Genomic DNA, 16,453 nt, shown 5'->3' with positions numbered 1-16,453 from the left:
GGGCTAGAATTGACAGCTCACTTGCAGAGTGTCCTAACTCTCCAAATACATCCTTCGGAACAAATTATGTGTCATGAAAATGTTGTTGCGCAGTCGTTTATTGCTGGATTATCTATTGTAGGACCTATGTTGTCCCGACGAATCCAGGGGAGCTGAATAGTGGGTGAAAACGTTGCTGCAGTGATTGAATAAATCAAATGGATTAGATCAGGAAGCGCTGTCATGTTCATGTTCACAGACAAAATTATACATTTTAGGGTGGATTCAGTAAGGCAACTTTATATCTCTTGTATTTCTGTTCGTCAGTAAAATTCTAGTGTGGGCCAGCATGTGAAGCCTACCGCGTGGCAGGAACATGATGGGGTGGGATATTCCAGTCCAGCAGATCCTCCAGCGTTGAAGGGTGTGAGCAACGGGATACCCCTGTTGACAGCGGAGGGACTGGAAGATCCCACTGCCGGCCAATAGCTGGCCGCCACTGCAAAACACACCGTGGGGAGGTGGGGGTGCTATTGCAGCCCTGGTCCGAAATTAGTTGAAGGATTACAGTTTAAAAAGCCATTCTTTCTTCCGAAGAAAGCAGATTGAACTGGTTTGCCAGTCCTTCCGCAATGCAGTGGTTTGGTTAAGTAGGGAGAGGTTGGAATTTTGAGATAATGATCTGAAGAGCAAAACAAAGATTTGTAAATGACAGCCGAGCAATTGTGGCAAGTTCCCACAGGACTGGGTGCTGGACACCTCAAAATGCCAAAACTGCAAGGCTCAAAACAGCTGCCCAGACACCTTTTTAGCTCTAAATCCGTCCTCTCCTCCTTTTGAAATTTACCCATTGTTCCTCCTCCTAAAAAGCTCTCCTGAAACAGAAGCATTCTGTAGCATTGGTTATATTTTGCTGTACACCTCCGCGGGGCTCTTCTGTAACCCTTGCTCCTACAAAATAAGGAACTGGAACATACAAAAGTTTATCCAGGGATTAAAATTTGTCAGGATTATTTTCATGTAATTAATGCGCATATAGAAAAAATGTCCTCATTAAAAATAAACGGTGCTCGTACTACTCTACGTCACATTCATCGATCGAAACCAAAGGGACTCATTGGATTTTTGTGTTCGCAATTTGAATGGCGTGGCAACATCTGCCAAGGTTCACTCAGGTAATCTGTTCGAAAGGCATATTTTCCGGATCCGCCTTTGCAGCAAGTTGCACAGGTGCCTGACTGTCTGACAATGAAACGAGGGGGTAGATTAGCACAGTGGGCTAAATAGCTGGCTTGCAATTGCAATACAGAACAATGCCAGCAGTGCAGGTTTAATTCCTGTACCAGCCTCCCCGAACTGGCGTCGCAATGTGGCGTCTAGGGGCTTTTCACAGTAACTGCATTGAAGCCTACTTGTGACAATAAGTGATTATTATATTAATTAACAAATGCTGAAAACCTGCCCGAAATACAAAAGAGAATGGTGGAAACACCGGGCAGGTCAGGTAGCAACTATGGCACCAGAAGCGATGATCTTTCACTGTCAGAATGTCTGCCAATTAACTAGTTTCCTGGTATAGAACCATAGAATGTACAGTAGAGAAGGAGGCCATTTGGCCCTTCGAGTCTGCACCAGCCCTTGGAAAGAGCACCGTTCTTAAACCCACGACTCCACCCTTTCCCAGTAACCCGACCAAACTTTTTAGACACTAAGGGGCAAATTAGCATGGTCAATCCACCTAACCTGCACATCTTTGGACTGTGGGAAGAAACCGAAGCCCCCGGAGGAAACCCACACTGACACAGGGAGAAAGTGCAAACTCCACACAGCTGGAATTGAACCCGGGACCCTGGTGCTGTGAGGCAGCAGTGCTAACCACTGTGCCGCCCTTCTTATTTCCTTCTTCCACTTAATTCACGACAGTTGAGAATGGCATTAGATTTTTTTAAAATATATATTATATTGCAACTGACAAAACCTCTTGGTTTCAAGAATGGCCTGAATCCTTTTTATAAGCAGACCAATTTTGAAGTGCCTCGCAAAACAATCTCTATGGAATGCAATTTATACTACTGGTTAAACGTTTTCTCTGGTTAGTTTCCAATACATGTCACACTGCTGTTTTCAGAGAAGCAGGTAAACTCGCTATACAAATCAGATAGCCAATATTATAATTGTTTGTTTGTTGCAAAGAAGTTGTTCATTGGATTTTTGACTGAAGAATTTGCATCCATTGTAGGACTGCACAATAGTGTAGCCTAGATGGGGCCACAATAACACACAGCCACCCCTCCCTCACCCAAATCTGAACACGTGAGAATGGAGCAGCAGAGACACAGGGTAGATTTCCCCAAGGTTATCTTTCAGAAACAAGCAAAGCAACCTGAAAACAAAGTCTAAGGTAGGATATTGGCCACCAGGAGTGGCCAGTGAGAGACAGTTAATATGCATGTATTTATGCATGCATGTTGAAATATTTCAACATTCCTTCTGCTGGGGTGAGTGGAGGGAGCAGCATTTGATTAAAGCAGTGCCTTGACATTGCAGCAATACTGAGGGAGTGTGTCAATTAAAGCAGATATGACGTTAAATTAAGGCTCTATCTGCCCTCTCAAGTATGGATAAAACATGGCATGACATTATTTGAAGATAACCAGACAGCCTCTTGCCGGTCCTGGATAATACTGCTCAACGCACACCCCTTGAAAAAAAACAGACTCAGATAATTATGTCATTGCTGTCTGTGGGATCTTGCTATGCACAAATTGTCTGCTGCGTTTCCTACTTTACTATAGTGACGACACTTCCATAAAGTATTTAATTGGCTGCAAAGTACTTTGCATATCCTGGCGATATAGAACATAGAACAGTACAGCACAGAACAGGTCCTTCGGCCCTCGATGTTGTGCCAAGCCTTGTCCGAAACCAAGATCAAGCTATCCCACTCCCTGTCTATTCGGGGGTGCTCCATGTGCCTATCCAATAACCGCTTGAAAGTTCCTAAAGTGTCCGACTCCACTATCACAGCAGGCAGTCCATTCCACACCCTAACCACTCTCTGAGTAAAGAACCTACCTCGGACATCCCTCCTATATCTCCCACCCTGAACCTTATAGTTGTGCCCCCTTGTAACAGCTTCATCCACCCGAGGAAATAGTCTCTGAACGTCCACTCTATCTATCCCCCTCATCATCGTATCAACAAAGAGTGTCCACTAGGGAACAGTAGCATGGGCCTCCAACGGGTTGGTTCTACACAATCCCATGCTAAAGGACGGGAGAAGCCTAAACCTCTTCTACAAATTGAACATTATTGGGGTGTAAATCATTACCACACATCATGCTGTGACCACCAGCACACTAAGTATCTGGCACAATTGGGCGGGATCACTTGGTAGCTCCATATTTGTGTTGGTGTGTTCGGAAAGGGGATCATTTTGTTTTCCTGTATCATGTCATGGGCAAATTCAGCACCATCCTGTGTGGCTTCACTTGGAATCATGAAGCATTCAATTGCACCACACTGGTGAACCAAGGGGAGAAATTCTTAACACGTGGCAGATAAAGGAAAGTGGGAATACTAAGTGATGGTCATACACAGGGAATAGCAGAACATACGATCTGAGCTGTCCCATTCCAGGTGGAACATTTTGTTTTACCTAGGTACCAATTGTCAGGCTGCACATGGGGGTATTATTGAACATTTATGCTCATGGACCGGTAAATATTACTGGAAGGGAAGGGTTAAAGGAACAGCTATATGAGCACATTACCTGTTTTGGGTATGACTTAACCCCACTGCCTGAACATCTTGTAGAATTTTTACAGAAGGTTAACACTCCCAACAAACATTGTTATATCCTTCAACAAAAGACCAAAGAAGGTAGAAATACCAGTTATTGGCAACAATAACCACTGGTGGGACATTGGTCTTAGCCTCCTATAGGATTCTTCCCATTTATTTCCTGTTTATACACTTATTTTCCCTTTCTTTTATTTTGCTATTGCATTTTAGATTCGTGAAGGATTAATGGACATGTGTCTGTAAGGCAAGTGGCCTATGCCTTGAATTCAAGCAGAGAATTTCAGCAGCAGGAGAGATCACTGTGGTGGTTCAAAGTGGAGATGTGGACTGACCGGGACCAATGACAGAGATTGCTGGGGCTTGGTTTGATTGGTCTGACTGGTCGCCAATGAATTGGTCCAAACGGCTGTGCTCTGCCTGGTGACAGCTGATGATTGGATCTGATCCCACTGTAATGTTTTTCTGAGTCCCAAGGCTTGGATTTTGGCTTCAGCTTTGGTCATGGCAGCCCCATGGGAGGAGCTGCTACCGTCTCCTTTTCATTTTCCTCTGGGAAGGCTGTATTTTTGAAGTGGCAGAGAGCCTGGATGAATCAATTTATAGGCAGAGTCCAGAACCGCCCGACGCTCTCTCCTAAAAGACAGAGGTCTGAATGTGAACCTCGAGCTGGAGGCCCAGCTTGATGGGAAATGATGGGAACTGTCTCTTCAGAAAGTCTGCTGCCTATGAAGACTGCATTTTCTAAGCTACAGGGACCCTGAATGAATGACTCTACAGAGACAATTACTGAAAGTAAAGCAGAGACTTTAATCAGCAAGCTTGCTGTGAAGAAAGTGTGCTAATGAGCCATCATCTGTGGCAAAAATTCTTATCTTTTGACTTTCATTCTATTATTTCTGTCATCCCTTGTGTGTGTGAGCAGAGGATGGGGCAGTTAAATTGGGAGTCAGGGATTCGGTGATAGTTAACCAGTTGTATTTACAGTATTTTTTCACAATCGTTCTTGTCATAAATTAACAGTAACTGTGTTTAAACGTACAGACCTGGTGACTGTAATTACTGGGCAGCTCAGGGGCAATAACGTTGGGGATTTTTATAAGAATTATTGGTAATTCACTTGTGTTGTGACTCCGGACGAAGTGGGGCTAGAATTGACAGCACACTTGCAGAGTGTCCTAACTCTCCAAATACATCCTTCGGAACAAATTATGTGTCATGAAAATGTTGTTGCGCAGTCGTTTATTGCTGGATTATCTATTGTAGGACCTATGTTGTCCCGACGAATACAGGAGAGCTGAATAGTGGGTGAAAACGTTGCTGCAGTGATTGAATAAATCAAATGGATTAGATCAGGAAGCGCTGTCATGTTCATGTTCACAGACAAAATTATACATTTTAGGGTGGATTCAGTAAGGCAACTTTATATCTCTTGTATTTCTGTTCGTCAGTAAAATTCTAGTGTGGGCCAGCATGTGAAGCCTACCGCGTGGCAGGAACATGATGGGGTGGGATATTCCAGTCCAGCAGATCCTCCAGCGTTGAAGGGTGTGAGCAACGGGATACCCCTGTTGACAGCGGAGGGACTGGAAGATCCCACTGCCGGCCAATAGCTGGCCGCCACTGCAAAACACACCGTGGGGAGGTGGGGGTGCTATTGCAGCCCTGGTCCGAAATTAGTTGAAGGATTACAGTTTAAAAAGCCATTCTTTCTTCCGAAGAAAGCAGATTGAACTGGTTTGCCAGTCCTTCCGCAATGCAGTGGTTTGGTTAAGTAGGGAGAGGTTGGAATTTTGAGATAATGATCTGAAGAGCAAAACAAAGATTTGTAAATGACAGCCGAGCAATTGTGGCAAGTTCCCACAGGACTGGGTGCTGGACACCTCAAAATGCCAAAACTGCAAGGCTCAAAACAGCTGCCCAGACACCTTTTTAGCTCTAAATCCGTCCTCTCCTCCTTTTGAAATTTACCCATTGTTCCTCCTCCTAAAAAGCTCTCCTGAAACAGAAGCATTCTGTAGCATTGGTTATATTTTGCTGTACACCTCCGCGGGGCTCTTCTGTAACCCTTGCTCCTACAAAATAAGGAACTGGAACATACAAAAGTTTATCCAGGGATTAAAATTTGTCAGGATTATTTTCATGTAATTAATGTGCATATAGAAAAAATGTCCTCATTAAAAATAAACGGTGCTCGTACTACTCTACGTCACATTCATCGATCGAAACCAAAGGGACTCATTGGATTTTTGTGTTCGCAATTTGAATGGCGTGGCAACATCTGCCAAGGTTCACTCAGGTAATCTGTTCGAAAGGCATATTTTCCGGATCCGCCTTTGCAGCAAGTTGCACAGGTGCCTGACTGTCTGACAATGAAACGAGGGGGTAGATTAGCACAGTGGGCTAAATAGTTGGCTTGCAATTGCAATACAGAACAATGCCAGCAGTGCAGGTTTAATTCCTGTACCAGCCTCCCCGAACTGGCGTCGCAATGTGGCGTCTAGGGGCTTTTCACAGTAACTGCATTGAAGCCTACTTGTGACAATAAGTGATTATTATATTAATTAACAAATGCTGAAAACCTGCCCGAAATACAAAAGAGAATGGTGGAAACACCGGGCAGGTCAGGTAGCAACTATGGCACCAGAAGCGATGATCTTTCACTGTCAGAATGTCTGCCAATTAACTAGTTTCCTGGTATAAAACCATAGAATGTACAGTAGAGAAGGAGGCCATTTGGCCCTTCGAGTCTGCATCAGCCCTTGGAAAGAGCACCGTTCTTAAACCCACGCCTCCACCCTTTCCCAGTAACCCGACCTAACTTTTTAGACACTAAGGGGCAAATTAGCGTGGTCAATCCACCTAACCTGCACATCTTTGGACTGTGGGAAGAAACCGGAGCCCCCGGAGGAAACCCACACTGACACAGGGAGAAAGTGCAAACTCCACACAGCTGGAATTGAACCCGGGACCCTGGTGCTGTGAGGCAGCAGTGCTAACCACTGTGCCGCCCTTCTTATTTCCTTCTTCCACTTAATTCACGACAGTTGAGAATGGCATTAGATTTTTAAAATATATATATTATATTGCAACTGACAAAACCTCTTGATTTCAAGAATGGCCTGAATCCTTTTTATAAGCAGACCAATTTTGAAGTGCCTCGCAAAACAATCTCTATGGAATGCAATTTATACTACTGGTTAAACGTTTTCTCTGGTTAGTTTCCAATACATGTCACACTGCTGTTTTCAGAGAAGCAGGTAAACTCGCTATACAAATCAGATAGCCAATATTATAATTGTTTGTTTGTTGCAAAGAAGTTGTTCATTGGATTTTTGACTGAAGAATTTGCATCCATTGTAGGACTGCACAATAGTGTAGCCTAGATGGGGCCACAATAACACACAGCCACCCCTCCCTCACCCAAATCTGAACACATGAGAATGGAGCAGCAGAGACACAGGGTAGATTTCCCCAAGGTTATCTTTCAGAAACAAGCAAAGCAACCTGAAAACAAAGTCTAAGGTAGGATATTGGCCACCAGGAGTGGCCAGTGAGAGACAGTTAATATGCATGTATTTGTGGGGTCAACTGTTGAAATATTTCAACATTCCTTCTGCTGGGGTGAGTGGAGGGAGCAGCATTTGAATAAAGCAGTGCCTTGATATTGCAGCAATACTGAGGGAGTGTGTCAATTAAAGCAGATATGACGTTAAATTAAGGCTCTATCTGCCCTCTCAAGTATGGATAAAACATGGCATGACATTATTTGAAGATAACCAGACAGCCTCTTGCCGGTCCTGGATAATACTGCTCAACGCACATCCCTTGAAAAAAAACAGACCCAGATAATTATGTCATTGCTGTCTGTGGGATCTTGCTATGCACAAATTGTCTGCTGCGTTTCCTACTTTACTATAGTGACGACACTTCCATAAAGTATTTAATTGGCTGCAAAGTACTTTGCATATCCTGGCGATATAGAACATAGAACAGTACAGCACAGGACAGGTCCTTCGGCCCTCGATGTTGTGCCAAGCCTTGTCCGAAATCAAGATCAAGCTATCCCACTCCCTGTCTATTCGGGGGTGCTCCATGTGCCTATCCAATAACCGCTTGAAAGTTCCTAAAGTGTCCGACTCCACTATCACAGCAGGCAGTCCATTCCACACCCTAACCACTCTCTGAGTAAAGAACCTACCTCGGACATCCCTCCTATATCTCCCACCCTGAACCTTATAGTTGTGCCCCCTTGTAACAGCTTCATCCACCCGAGGAAATAGTCTCTGAACATCCACTCTATCTATCCCCCTCATCATCTTATAAACCTCTATTAAGTCGCCTCTCATCCTCGTCCCCTCCTCCAAGTCATTGGTAAAAATCACAAATAGCAGAGGACCCAGCACTGATCCCTGTGGTACACAGCTGGTAACTGGTCTCCAGTCTGAAAATTTTCCAGCCACCACCACCCTCTGTCTTCTATGTGATAGCCAGTTATTTGCAAGATGCAAGACTCTCTTCTGTTCTTATTTTGTTTAATCTTTCTTGAGATTGTTGTGGTTGGCTGAGACCGCAAGTATTGTGCCTCCCTAATTGCCTTTGAACTGAGTGGCTTGCTGACATTTGAGGGGCAACCACATTGCTGGGGCGTTAGGAAAACAGAGGTAGTTTTAAATGATCTATATTTCTATTGTTACATGATAGAAATCATGTATAGATTTAAGTAGGTTTAATTTAGTGTTCCTGTGTTAGGAAGGGTATAACTATAGTTATACTCATGTTAGATATAGGTGTTTTCATGTGTGGGGGTTTGGTTTCAGTTAAAACTGTGCTTCTATTGTGCTGCAAGTGTTTATGGTGTGTAAAGTAAATAAACGTTTAGAGAAGGAAAGATATTTCTTAGCAACCTGAACACCTTTAGGAAAAATAACTCTTTTAGTTTAGTTTTTAACTGGAAGCCAGAGGAGCAGGAGCTTCACAGGAAGGCAGGGAACATCCCCCAGAGCTGCTAGAAGAAAAGCCATACAATGGAGTAAGGGGCAAAAATGGCAAGTGCCAGAAACATAAAGGACAACTAGTTAAGGAAACTAAAGAAATGAAGACACGTTTTCAGAAAGCCTGAATTTAAAGGATCAGAACAAACTGGAACTAGAACATGATACTGTTCAGTAAAGTCACAGACAGTGCTGAGAAAAGTTTGGCTAGTGGGAAGCCAGACAGAAATCTGAAGTGGTTCTAAGATTTGTGACATATTATTACAGTTTGTGAGACATTAATTGAAATAATTCATAGAATCATAGACTTTACAGTGCAGAAGGAGACCATCTGATCCATCGCATCCGCACTGGCCCTGGGAAAGAGCACCGTCCACTTAAGCTCACGCCTCCACCCTACCCCCGTAACCCAGTAACCCCACCTAACCTTTGGGACACTAAGGGACAATTTAGCATGGCCAATAGTCTTAACCTGCACATCTTTGGGGCAATCAGCAGCAAAATCTCAGAGTTTATGTAAAAGCGTTCAGGACAAAGGAATCCTGAAAGTAGATTTGGAAATTCTGTATTCTTGATTAAAACAACTGAGAGAAAGCATTGCTTTGGATGAAGGTTTTAAAGCAATGGGCCAGATTCTCTGTTTCTGTGACTAAGAGTTGACGCCAAGGGAGAATCCGTGGTCTTCTACGACAGGAAAATTGGCGCCGCACCTACACCAATTCCACTACCAGTGAGGGGCTAGCACCGGTGCCACATGGAACACCATCGAATCCCATGGAAAACGGTATGGGATTCACCGGACAATCGCAGGGCTAACAAGCTGCAGTCACGCATAAACATACACTCCCCACACACACTTATCGAAGATGAAAAGGTGGGACAGGTTTGTTGGAGCGCCTATATTGGTGATGGGTTGGCTGGGGCCAGTGGGCACCGTGGGGGTGCCCTGGGCGGACACCTGTATGACCCAGGGCACTAGGGCTGTCAGCCACATGCGCAGCCGCATGGCTGCCTTACAAGCTGCGGTAATGGTTTTGCATACCTGTTCACCCCGACCACACCGCCCACCTCCTGCCCACCTCCACCACTCCTCCCGGCCCTGGTAGAAATCCCCCGGCCAGCGGCATGACTGTCGGTGAAGTATGGTGGTGCTGGACACTGTCCATATGCCCTCTCTCTCCCTCAGCACTTCCACTCAATGCTTTATTGAGAGTGAATTGTGGAGCTTGGGGGGGATCTGAGGAGAATCCACAGAAGATAGATTGAGTGGCATCAGCTATTTGGTTTCAGAGAGTGGTGTTATCCTTGAAATATGTGTACATTTGTGAAGCTAAGGGGAAGTGAAGGAGTACAATATTATAATCAATTTTTTTTACGCAAGGGAGATATTAGGAAATTGTATCCAGAAATGATATTGAAGATGTAGCAGGCAATTTAGGGGTTAAGCAGACTGAGGGGAAAAACTGCTAGCATGTAGTCCGAGGGATATTCCCACATCTGTCATGAGTTACATTGTCCCATTCAGACTTAAACTCGTTGGTGGAAATGCACAGGATGCCCTTGTTCAGCATGGGTGAGTCTCTCAAGATCCATTTTCCTTTTGGACACTACTATCTCACCAATTATTAGCCCATTAGAGAGTCTGATGGCCTGTTTGCCCATTAATGGGAGGTTAGTTGCATATCAAGGGCATGGCTTTGTTCTTTTCTATAAATGGGAGCGGGCAATCAAACAGCTGTGGGTTCAAGCCTGGAAACCTTTGTTTGTGGGGCTGGGCAGAGATAAGAGAGAGTGAGTGAGAGACAAAACATCTTGTTTTTGAACAGGCACAGGGAGAAGGCATTGGAAAATGACTGAGAGAGGTCATGAAAGTTGCCACTGAGGCAGGCTTTGGAAAAGGGTTCTGAAAGAATTTCCCTAACAGAATAAAAATTGCTTTGTGAATGCAAGCATTGCCTTTGCCTACCTGTGTAGGTGGAGTGAGAGCTGCTTGTTAATTTAAAGTGTTGTTTAATGGGAACTAGTGTATTAAAATTAAGAAACTACATGTAACCTGTTATTATTAAGGTTGACTTATAAAAGTTTAAATATTGTTTTTCTTTTGTCTTAGTAAAGTTTGTTTATAAAATAACCAAACCCTATTTCTTATGTGATCACTCTTGGAATGAATCGATCTTTCCACACCACCTTCAAAACTTAAAAAAGTTATGGCTCTGGTTCAGTCTCTTAGCCACTGTTGAGAGCTGACCAGGGATCCATAAAACTTTATATATGTATTAATTTTTCCTTGTTGTCAAACAAAAACACTGATTGGCAGTCCTGTGACTCTGTTCCTGCATGTTGTTTTTAAATGAGATGTTACTGTTCCATTCTGGTAGGAACACTAAGAGGGGTCATAACAACAGTCACATATCGGTCAGATCAGGTAAGGATGACGGATTTCCTTCACAAAACGACATCAGTGCAACAGATGGGCTTTTACAGAAATGGCTTCAAATTCAAGATTTTTATGGAATTCAAATTTCACCATCGGCCCTGATAGGATTCGAACCTAGATTCCCAGAGTATTATCTTGGGTTGCTGGATTATTAGTCCACTGCCTCCCCGGCTGTCGAATCTGTTTCCAGAACCGTTTCAGATAGTAGATTCTACATTATAACAGCATGCTGCAAGTAAGAGCCTCCTTGTGTCAATTACCTGAAATCTATGGCCCGTTGAGCACTGTCCCTTCTGCCAGCGGAAACCATTTATCCTCAATTAATCTCTCAAAACCCTTAATAAATTTGAACCCTTCCATTAAACCTTCTCTTAATCATTTCAACCAACAATCCCACTTTATCTGGCCTCTCCACATGACTCAGAAGTTTTTCCGAATTTTTGAATTTATTAGTCACCATCTTATATAAACGTGGCCCCTCGTCTCACCTTCCCCCTCTAGTGGAAACTATCCTCTACATGTAACTTATCATCTACCCCCTTCATAATTGTGATGATTTTGGAGCAGAAAAAAGCCCTAGCTTACCCAATATTTCCTAATCGCCCCCCTCCCCCCATGATCTTAACTAAATCACCGTGGAAAGCACAATCATTGCGATAGGAATTCAACTCTTTTTCCAAAGTTGGTGGTAGCAATGCTTCCTTCAATGTTACCATCGCACACTGTCCAGGCAGCTTTGCTCTACATACACATATTGCAAATGTATACAGGTGTAAGACGGCATATAAACATGACCTGAAATGGTGTGGGTTGGGTGTGTGTGTGTGTGTGGTGGGGGAGGGGGGGGGGGGGGGGGGGGTATTTTTAATTTTGCAACTCTGTTAAAGGGCAAAAACATCTTTCGAAATATTAAGAATGTACATTCCCGCAATTAGAATAAATGTTTAACCAGCTCCATTCCTAAGACACCTGCCGAACAGCATCAGTTGCAACATTTGGCAATCACACGAAAATAGTCACTCGTTAACTTGAAAAAGACAACTTTTCAAACCAGGATTTCCTTGATCAACCAGCATCCTACATCCTGTTTGCTGGCTCCCCGCCCCACCCTTCACGGTGTGAAAGAAGTCTTACAACACCAGGTTTAAAAATGTCGTGGAAAAGATAGGACGGTGTGAAAGGAGCCCGTGAAGACTCCGCTTGATCTTCCACTCGCCACAAGGGAGCGCTGTTACTGAAGAGGCAAAAGTTCACTTTTGGGAATGTTTTACCCTAAATGCTGTGTCTTTCCTAACCTGAAAAAACACAAACCATCCGCCCTTTAATCCCCCTCTATGCTAGTGTAGAATGTAGTCAAATCGAAGTGAAGAATGCAGAATCTTGAACTTGATCCAGTACATGATGGTTGAAAGGTAAACTTTTTAAATAAATTGATGGATCGCTTGACAATCCGTTATTGATTTTCTAACTATACAGTTGCAAAGTGATTACAGTCAAAGTGATTACACCCCCCCCCCCGTCTCTTTTTCACCTGTAAATCCCGGAAATGTCGGTCAATTTGGTGTAAATATACCCGCTGTTATGGTATCAACTGTACACTCGACTAAACTGGGCATCAACTAGCCCTCACACTATCCCTAATCATCTTAACAGGCAGGTTTAAAATGTCACCCACTGCCAATCCCTGGTTCAATGCAAGAGGAACAATTCCGTCCATCACGAGAGCTATTTATCCGACCGCCCCATTCATTTAAACAGCACTGACACCATTCACAACTTCCACCGGTGAGGAATATCTCCAAACGTTTTCCTTTATGAAGCAATCTCAATGTAAGCAACATTCTTGACAAGCTCCAAGGATCTGGGGAATGCATGAGCACCCGAATGTTTGATTTTATTAAGTGTATTCTATCTGGCGAGTCACGCTGAATGCCAGCTGGCGGGGTTGAACTCGCCGCTGAGAATGGGAATGAGAATGGTCCAGGTCCTGTGTGGTATCCGGCGAGCCGGTGCCAAGTAAAATGTGTCCGAACATATTGGAAAATGTGACCCGCAAGGATGCTGGAAACGTGCAAACAATTGAGGAAGGATTCGAATGAGAAATGATGGGATTGGTTATTCAGAATAAGCCAACATTTTCTGTTTTGAATAACAGGTCTATGTTTAATCTTCAGAATGAAGTGTGACTCCTTTCTGCACATCTGATGTTAGCGTCTTTCTGCACATAGTGTCTGATATGCTCTCCTGTTTTCATTCAACGTTAAGTTGCAAAACTGCTAAATTGCACCTTGTACCTGGACCTTAAGTTACTTTCAAAGCTGCATCTTAAACCGATTCTACTCGCTGCGCAGGACAATAAATGTACTGCGAACTGACCGTGAATTTAACAACACAATGATGCTCAGTCCACGGCCCAGCAAGGCTGGGATTCAATAAACTTCTGGTCAAAAATCACTGTGGCGTAGGGCATTTTTTAAAACACTTACACACAGGATCATCAATGGTACCGGGTACAAATTTGGCGCATCTTGGTTTCTCACTTAACGCCTTGAATTTAAAACGGCCATCCACGTGTTCAGATCCCCCTCCAGGCCCCCGCTCCCTCCCCCCTGTCATCTCCAGCAGCTCCACACTCCTCTCAGATACCACCTGGAACGCTGCCTTCCTTCCACCCTGGCCTCTTATGGCATTGCCAATTCCATGTCCCCAACACGGGTGTCTGGATCCCGAGCTTCCCCCACCTCCACTCCCTCTCCTCAATGAAGGCATTCCTTAAAGCCAACCTCTCTGACCAAACTCTAGCTCACCTGCCCTCATATCGTTCGGGCTCTATGTCCTGTTTGGTTGTTAACGTTTTCTGCGAGGCTCCGTCGGATATTTCATAACACCGGCGCTACAAAATGCAACTTGCTGGCAACTAGAAAGTGACCCGCTCTGGGCTTACCTTCCGCAAACTCACATAAACATGGTGCAAAAATAAATGTCCCGGTCTTCCTTTCAGAGCGGCCTCTTTGGGGTACCGGCAGCTTTAGAAAGTTTTGCAACACAACAGAACAAATTCAGGCGCAGTTCATTGCCAACATGTCACTGTCTCTGGAAGCAGCCGGGGCTCAGCAAGACAGAAGCCGCAAGCAAATCAACTTCAGCATTCTCCTTTGCAGAGGGAAGGTTTATGAAGTTGCTGCCCCCGCCCATCCCCCGCAGGCTGTGACCCAGGACCATCTGAACGGACAAGTTAGCGTCCTAACAACAGAACTCTCAGCCCCAGTGACAACATCATACTGCTGGGTCCAAATAATGAATTCCCCAGCCTGTGTGTGTGTGTGTGTCAGGTTGTATATGCGTGTCTGTGTGTGAATGTGTGTGTGTGTGTGTGTGTGTGGCTGGTTGCGTGAGTGTGTGTCTGTGTGTGTCTATGTTTGTGCGTGTCCGGTTGTGTCTCTGTGTGTCTGTGTGTGTCTGTGTGAGTGTCTCTCTGTGTGTCTGTGTGAGTGTCTCTCTGTGTGTCTGTGAGTGTCTCTCTGTGTGTCTGCGTGTGTGTCTCTCTGTGTGTCTGTGTGTGTGTCTCTGTGTGTCTGTGTGTGTGTGTAACACCTCATCAAGATCGAGTGAAGCAAAAGTGAACAGAAATGAATCTAGGTTCCCCCCTTTCGACAACTCTTGTGATGAAAGCCCCTGGCGGAGTGAGCAAACTTGGGTAGAATGTTTCCACAGCTTTGCCACCCCTGTGTTCTGCCGGAGTACGTTCTACTCTTTCAAATTTTAACTTTGCACAAGGATAAAACACCCCACGCCCCCCCCCCCCAAAAGACAAATGTGTCATATTCCCCAGCACTGTAATAAGTGAGTGCTAACAACGTTTTGGTTCTGGGGTTTTCAGGCGCAAATACATCGCCACCTCGCTGTATAATGTATAGTGCTTTATCCTCCCATTCGTGGCCAGTTAAGGAAGGACCAGTTGAACAGGATAACGGTTGCACGAATTTTAATCCGTCCCTCGATTTCACTCCAAAAATTGGAGTTCGGAATCGCCCAACCTCCCAGTGCCAAATCAGAACCTCACATTGACCACCAGTCAACGTGTGTTGTCTATTGTGCTCTCTCAGTATTGGCCCTCTGCACATCCTCCTTCGCCTTCCAGCGGGGGATCTAAAAGCGGGAAAGAAAGTACAATATAGTCGGCGCTTTCATTTTTTTACACACACGGCCAGATGCCGGTGTGCCGCAGCAACCTACCTTCCTCGGCGATATCCTGTGATGTCCAGCTGTCTCTGCCGCCTCAGTCGCCCCTGTGAGGTCCAGCCTGGAGCAGGTGGACTTGCCTATCCTGTCAACCTGACACACTCTATTGATACTCACCAAGCTCCTTCCCTCTCCTCTTGCCTTTCTCTCTCTCTCTCCCTCCCCCGAGATGTTGGAAGCAGCATAAGTATGCAGCAATTCCACCCTCTGCCGAGGGTCGTGAGGAAGCATTAGTTAATGTGCCTCTCTCCCCCTGTCAGCACTGAGCGAATGAAGTTTGACGTCCAAGCAGTTTCTTTTATGATTGGTGTGGAACAATATAACCCGCATTAAGAAAGCAGCGCGGTCAGAAAGTTATTGGATCGTTGTCAACTCAAACGACCTTATAAATAATGCAACATTGCATCAACACGGTTCTCGCTGTGAAAAAGAAATGGGAATGTGCCCCTTCTGGAACAGGGATGTTTCGTGTCGGACACAGATCAAGTCCTTAGACAGATAGTGCCTCCCACCCCATTCAAATGTCCTAACGTCACAGCATTCCCCAGACTCAACCCAGTCACAACACAACTTTCCCTGTGTCTGATACAATCATGTGTCATCCTTACGTGAATTCCAACCAGTTTGAAACTCGCTGTTTCCATTAAAAAAAAATATTTTACACGGAATACCTGGTTCCTGGATTTGTTTCGTTTTGTACCTGGTGAGGATTTCTGCAGCTCTCGCTCGTGTGACATTCATTCTTTATAACTGGAGCTGTCGGGAATCTGCACAGGGATAGTGCAGGTGGCGGGTCTATAAGGTGGTATAGGTGGTTGGTGGAGGGGGGTGGGGGAGGTTATTCGTTCAGCTCCAGGGATTTGGGCACCATTGTACACAAAGAGCAGAACGTTAAGAACGTTAACAACAGGTACTTAAAGCTAATGGTACATCGGCCTTTATTGTAAGCGAGCTGGACCACGTGAGAAAGGACATGTTGCTGCACTGAGTTGTAGAGCGC

General features: G+C 44.7%; 1 protein-coding gene across 4 annotated transcripts in view; it reads right to left on the bottom strand.

Annotated features, from left to right (window-relative positions):
* The window catches only part of nos1 (nitric oxide synthase 1 (neuronal)), a 190,913-nt gene extending 175,165 nt beyond the window's left edge, over window positions 1-15,748 (bottom strand). The window contains exon 1 of one of the 4 annotated variants that reach the window (XM_038791167.1): window positions 15,571-15,748. The gene's annotated coding sequence lies outside the window, so the exon portion shown is untranslated. Of the gene's footprint in view, window positions 1-14,155; window positions 14,297-15,447; window positions 15,543-15,570 lie in introns of those variants that run through there. The other 3 variants (XM_038791176.1, XM_038791160.1, XM_038791196.1) reach the window with 3 other exon arrangements.
* Window positions 15,749-16,453: the final 705 nt, after the last annotated feature.

This window comes from Scyliorhinus canicula, chromosome 1, assembly GCF_902713615.1.
Source record: "Scyliorhinus canicula chromosome 1, sScyCan1.1, whole genome shotgun sequence".
Classification (NCBI taxonomy): Eukaryota; Metazoa; Chordata; class Chondrichthyes; order Carcharhiniformes; family Scyliorhinidae; genus Scyliorhinus; species Scyliorhinus canicula.
The sequence above is the reverse complement of the archived record's forward strand: the minus strand, read 5'-3'. Positions and strand labels throughout refer to the sequence as shown.